Source organism: Pinus tabuliformis, chromosome 7 (genome assembly GCF_031772625.1).
Source record: "Pinus tabuliformis cultivar Carrire ecotype Pingquan chromosome 7, CPIR1, whole genome shotgun sequence".
Lineage (NCBI taxonomy): Eukaryota > Viridiplantae > Streptophyta > Pinopsida > Pinales > Pinaceae > Pinus > Pinus tabuliformis.
This window is the reverse complement of record NC_142293.1, coordinates 1,033,877,476-1,033,884,450: the sequence shown is the minus strand read 5'-3', so window position 1 is coordinate 1,033,884,450 and position 6,975 is coordinate 1,033,877,476. Positions and strand designations below refer to the sequence as shown.

Below are 6,975 nucleotides of genomic sequence, written 5' to 3'. Positions count from 1 at the left end.
TGCTATGAACTATCCACTGGGGTTCCATGGCAACAAATGCTAGGAAATATCACCTAAAAAGTCAAATATTTAAGAATCAATCCTATGATAAATCACACCTACCTTCTAATTTTTAAGATCTTTGTGAACTTTCACCTATGATCCTTAAATTCAATGCCCTCTAACACCTTGAATGGTGGAATATAAGGCATTGCAATAGGAGGTAAAATCCATTCCCCTTCACCTTTGTTAAGACCTATAGAGACACCTATAATACATACTCCTCCTTTGACTCAACATGAAGTTTTGATTTTTTCCACTTCCTTTGCATACCCTCCAACAAAATCCTCACAAGAGAGCTCGTGGTTGAATATTATGACAACAAAATGGGGCACACCATCTTCTTACAGGGTTTCAAGGGAGGGGTATTGAAAATAACCATTTTATCCCCTATAGCCCTTAAGATCTTCTCAACACATAAATGAAATGACAAACTGATAAATTGACCCAAAGATAGATCTCATCGTTCAAGGCCAAACCCAAATAGAAAGAATCACACCATGGATTAAGCATTGGCATTGAGTTTTGGTAAAATCAAGGACCTCCTTTCAAGATTGTGACCTTGTTTTTAGCATTCTCAAATGGAAGGTTTAAAACCCACATTAAAAAGGGGATATTTGCACCTTAACCTTTGCAACCTTTGCCCAAGATGAATTTATCTAATGGACTATCTAAGATATGTTAGGTCTTAGATTTCTAGAGTACCCAATCAATTCTTTTGAGGCCAACTCCCTAGACCCAACTAAAATTTAGTCCTATTTGAAGAGACAACTTGAACAATCCTCTTAAAAAGAGACATTTTCACTTCCTTTTGATTAATTTACAACAAACCTCGACACCTATCCTTTATTATTTTCCTCTTCCATTCTCTAACAAAAAATCATTAATATTATATCATAAACACTTTATGTAGGTAAGCACTGTAATTATTTTCCTCAACTCATGGGGTGCCTTTACACCTCAACCCATGTAAGTGGACCTAAGTCGATTGCACAACCCATCACACCCTAAGATGGTTATGATTTTCTCCTCCAAACTAGGGCATAACACACCTTACAATGCCAAATGGTTAAGTCATCTCTAACTTGTGGGCTTTTTGCCTTCACAGAACACATTCTAGCTAGTGCTCATTAAACACAATGCACTAACTCCACTAACACACACCAAAAGTCCAAGATACCATTAAGATATGGCATGCACCCAAGTTCTTAGACTACACCGCCATAAAATGCACCTTCAACTTTGGATATCCCAAAATAGTAATATCCTAACCAAATATGGCCAATTTGTTGGATTTGTATAATTTTCTCCTTATCAGATCCTTGCACTTCCTTGGCACTCCATGAAAAATCTACTCCAATGGTCACCTTCCAAGTTCCAACACCTCCTTTTGAAACATGACATAACCATCTATATATGTTGCAACAACCTTCCCAACTTATTTAGTGGGTCAAAAATGTATTTCACATTTATTCTTCATCTTGCAAAATGGTTGTGCCAAGGAGAGGGTATCAACATTGATAAATGAATGTTCACTTAGTACCAGTGCCAAGTTGCCTTCATGCAACTCGTCAAATGTCTTAAGTTTGCTTCACAACTATTCCACCTCTTCAACCCTTGTTAGAGTCTTCCTAGACGTGCACTCTTGCCTCAAGTATAACATAACATTAGCATCCCAAATGTGCATGCTCGTTCCATCTATTAATGCCTCACTGAAATTGTATTATCACATTGCTTAAAATGAAATGTTCACATCTTAAGGCAAAGAACCTAGTTTGCTTATGACAACCTAAAATATGTGAGTGACTAGGAGAGGACTCCATTTTCTCAAGATGAAAACAAAGGGTCTTACAACCCCATTCACACAACAATTTGAATTTATTTAACATAGAGAAAGATACATACCCTACCCCTTCCAAATTTTTCCTATGACTTTTAAGAAACTGACACTTGTTTTTAACTATTAAATCCACTTACTATATACTCTGTTTTGCTTGCACCCACCTAATATGCAAGAATACATAAATGTTTTAAGTACAACCAAGTTAAAAACACTTGTTTCCTTTGAGATATTTCAAATTCTCCCTAGTAAACTTTAATAACAAAATCATTACATATAAACCCTAACCTTAAAATTAGATAATAAGTTTTATTATGATAAATACCACTATGTAATAAATGTTTTCGAACATAAACCCAAAAATATATATATGAATAAGAGTAGTTAGTTGCTCAAATACAACTAAAATTGTATCTATTATTTTTGGGCCAGGGAAAATTTCATCAATTTTGAAAAATCTAAGTGCTAATTCATTTAGTTGTAGAATTTCGAACATAAACCCAAAAATGTTTTGGAACATAAACCCAAAAAAGATATATGAATAAGAGTAGTTAGTTGCTCAAATACAACTAAAATTGTATCTATTATTTTTTAGCTAGGGAAAATTTCAGCATTTTTGAAAAATATAAGCGCTAATTCATTTATGTTCCACGACTAAGGACAATTTGTTCATTTTTCAAGACGAGGACGATCTTTTCATTTTTCAAAAGGCCCAAACGAGTGAAAATTTCAGCAATTATGAAAATGTCAAGCCCTCATTCATTTATTGTTCCAGGATTAAAGAGGATTTATTCATTTTTCAAAAGGAAGGAGCCAAAACAAGATTGCAGAGAGTTGTGAATAAGGGTTTTACCAATAATAGACGAGGTATAGAATCCCACTGTCGGATCTTCAGTCTATTGATGGCACCAAGGTATGTTCCATTTGTAACTACAATGCATTTTCACCCCACATTTAGTCTTCCACATAGAAAGTACATGCACCTCAGGTTTCTGATTCAAAATCCATTTTTTTTTTTGCAACCACGCATGTATGTTTAGCTCACTTAGCGTATTCGTGTCCTAAAGTTGTCAGATCTCATAAAGGAAATGCATAAGACAGAGGGATCCTGGTCCTCTTTTGAATCTTAGCTGCAAGGGAGGAGACCAGATCCGTAGCTTGCACTTTCAAACATAATATCGCTTGAGAGAGGTCTCACAAGAACTGAGAAAATTGAAAAAAATTGAATCCCTGATTACAAATCAAGGAAAGGGTGGATTCAGCTTCATAAAGCTCCCCAAAACTATATGCCGCTCACGATGACTGGAGAGAGGGCGAGCCTGCACCAAGCATTGTGATACAGATACCAGTTGTCCTTCCCAGATCAGAACTCTTGTATAATGTTTTTTCAGCAATACCAATGAATTCTTCAAAGATCCAAATTTAGTTACAAATGTTCAAAATTAAACTTAATAGACATTGTCTTGTACAATAATTTGGCCCCTTCCATGCCTTCCCAAGCTCTGATAACTTCGATTCCTCTGGATTAATTGAGTAGGTTCTACTCTGATACTTGTATTATAATTTGAACAAATAGGTTGGACAAGTGTGGTAAAAGAGGAGCCAAAATCTCGAAAATAAAATCTTGCGACCTTTGGAATTGAAAGCAAAAAGGCAATCACTAGGGCACTTTGGCTATTCATTTATCTTCAGCCAAAAATCATGTCCTTGTCATTTTATGTATAAAGCATAACTCTATACAACATCGACCATATAACAAGCAAGGCCATGTCACTCCCAAGAAGGCCCTTAACCTCTACGGGGCCATTAGGAACATGTACAAAGATCAGCCCAACATATTTGAATTTTGGGTCAAAGTTTTGTGACAAGACCCAGTGTTGCTTAGTGTTCAAAATTGAACACATAAGAGTCCTTCAACTGAAAATTCAGGTTATATATGAAAATGTTGGTTATCTATTATTGACATGTAGAGTCACTCTAGAGTTTAGGGTAGTGGTACAACTTGTAAGGTGATTGCATTGTCTATCGCACAACTTGTAGTTATCAACATTCATTTAGGTTTTATGAGGTGTCAAACAATGACGACCCTCAGATTCGAGGGATTGATAAATGGTAGGGAAAATTTATGTATCATATGTGTAGCTATCCTCCCAAAATGCTCCCTTTCTAACCTCGTTTTCTCTTTCCGTCGCTGGTACAACATCAAATACAACCTCTGAGAAATCTAGCTACTTCTTCCTGCATCTTGGGCCAATAAACATACCTCTACAAGTTAGCCACAGTCTTGTAGACATCAAAATGACCAGAAACCTTGAAGGTGTAAGTCTCTCTTACTAACCTCGTTTTCTCTTTCCGTTATGTGGAGTGAACCATGTTAGTTTTTAGGCTTCTATTCATGAATGGTCTCACTGTAATGGCTTTCTTGTTCGTGGAAGAGGTATTGGACCCTATACGGCTATGATGAGAACAATGGTTGGCGTTTTGTTGGTGTATACACATCCAGGTTAGGGTTTCCTTTTTTTATTTGTTGCAAACCTTTAATATTGATTCTAAATATAACTTTACAATAGCCACCACTTCTTTTCATATATACATATATATATATTCAAAGGGTTCAATATGTAATTTTTTTTTCGCTCTTATATTTCTATGCTAACCTCCCTTGGTATTCCTCAGCACGGGTTTTACAGAGTAACTAAGAGAGATTATTAGATCTAACTTCCTCCAAGATCACAGGAACTACATCAATTCACAGACCGGGTAAGTTTTTCCATTACAACGATTACGATATCCTTGTAGATTTCTGATTAAAGTAAAAAAAAGCTGGTTCTCATTTGTTCAATAGCGCGATATGATATTGGCTACAGGTAAAAAAGAAAAGAATGGCATCAAAGGATTTCTATAACCCAGGTAGGTTTTCTCCCGCAGGTAACCATATTTCACTGATTACATTTTTTTTTCCTTTCGCATCTTGCGGAAAGTGTTTCTAACCCTTCTCTTCGTTGACACCCATGTATTATACTGCTCTGGAGCCATGCATGTTATCGAAGCACCCATTTGGTTGATACCCTCGACGTCCATTCAACTAGCATTTTTCCTTTTGCTTCCATGTTCTACAACCATGAGGCCTTCATTAACCCATTAAAATTATCTGATCTGTTGTTGACATGGTTTTTAGTGTACTAAGACCCTAGGAAAGGAAGCTTATTTCCAAATTAAAACTCTTTTGGAGTTTTTCGTTTGTATTTCATGTTCATATATAAATAGAATATAATTCTTGTAGTGGCAAGTTTGCAGCCATTGCAATCCTAAGAGTTGTAGTGTAAAAAGAGGCGGTTATTTTTTATACAGTTTATTCTTCTTCTCCTTTTCCCTGTGCTGCTTAATACCGTATAAAGATCATTTGTTCCTTTTTGCATTGCAGTGAAAATATTTCGATTATTTAGGTTAAAACTCCACTATGATTGCACAGATTATGGTATTGGGGTTTTAAGGGTTTCTTTCTACATTAGAGCCCTGTATGCATATACGTCCATTTTTTTTCTTTCATAAGTTGTAATAAAAAAAGAAAGGGTATTAATCCAATACCTCGTCTTTGTATTTTTATAACAAAACGTGGAATATATTTATTCGAACCCCAAGGGTTCTTTATAGTTTTATTTGACATTAAATATTATGAAGTTTTACTTGGTATGTCAGTGGACAAGTAGAGCTATAAATAAAATTAGACCTCTAAACGCTCTTCCTCTGTTCTTCGTTTCTGAAAATTATGATATATGTAATAGTCTTTTTACGGAAAGTGATGATATATGTAATAGTCTTTTATTACCACAAACATGATTGCATGATTGGTTTTTTCGTTCTCAAAATGAAATGTGAATATAACGTACATTTGTCAATTGAAATGCATTTTTTTTAATATTTCCATTTTGGAAGGGAGGCGGGAATATAAACTCTTCTCATTGAAATAGACCAGCTCTTCAAATTTGATGGCTGAGGCCCATTACAACGTCCCAAGATTTCTTTGGAAACATCAGTCAACAATGAGACCACTGCTCCATTCTTTTTTTTTCTCCGATCCCTTCCTATGGTCCCCAATAAATTTGTCTTCCAAAAATGGAAGACAGTGCGATTGTGATCGAGGCTCCTCCTCCTCCAGCTCACTGATCAGCAAGAGAACTCATAGAGAACCCCGGAATCGAGCCAACCATATGAAGAGTCTCTGCCATGGAATTCAAATTCAGCACCCTTTTCACTATGAAAAGACTCAGAGAGTAGCGCTGCAAAACATCAGGTCTGCAGCAAAGTTAGCGAGCCAGAAATTATAGAGTTCAGAGCTGCAGAGTGGCATTTCTTAGGCAACAAAAATAAGATGGTTCTTAGCTTTGGCAGAGATAACTTTTCTTCATGATATTTAGTTGTTTTTCATCAATGACAATCGACGGTGTATGGATCTTATGCTATGATCGATTCTCCATGGAGGAGATATAGAGGGAAGAACCTTTTCTTCTCTGAGCACACCTAAAGTCGATTCTCCGCAGGCACGTTACAAAGGAAAAGCCCTCAATTCTCCGCAAGCACGTTACGAAGGAAAATCCCTCGATTCTCCAGCCTTCGTCGATCAATAGGAGGGGCACTGTTTCTTTTCAACATATCTCTAAAGCTTCTCTGAACAAAACCTCCTTTTTATTCTCCGAAGGCACACATAGTTGTTCACCGAGGTCACAGATAGAGGGAGAAACTTATGATTTGCCGAGCCACGTATCCGCCATGGTTATTGCATTACTGGACTTGAGAACCTACTAAATATAGAGGAACAAATGGAGTTTTTCACTTCGATCTATCAAGCCTGAGGTTGTCCGGTTTTATACCACGGGGATATAATATTGCAATTTTCATCTGACTGAAACTATGTCTCCCGCCTACCATGGTTGTCTTATCTTTGAAGATGTTTTGCATTCATGAGAAATGCCATAGAACTTACTATAAACCTTGGAAGTTTGAATTTTTTTTCCTTCAAAGATCCAGGCATCACATACCAGTGAAATACCCAGTTTAGCAAGACATAGAATTGCCCTAAAAACGTTTAATTCCTA

At 36.3% G+C, this 6,975-nt stretch overlaps 1 long non-coding RNA gene across 1 annotated transcript; it reads left to right on the top strand.

Annotated features, from left to right (window-relative positions):
- Window positions 1-2,573: 2,573 nt before the first annotated feature.
- LOC149251223 (uncharacterized) lies at window positions 2,574-5,249 on the top strand. Its single transcript, XR_016265972.1, has 4 exons — window positions 2,574-4,382; window positions 4,556-4,639; window positions 4,747-4,789; window positions 4,912-5,249. It is a non-coding gene; the product is annotated as an uncharacterized LOC149251223 (long non-coding RNA).
- The last annotated feature ends 1,726 nt before the right edge of the window (window positions 5,250-6,975 follow it).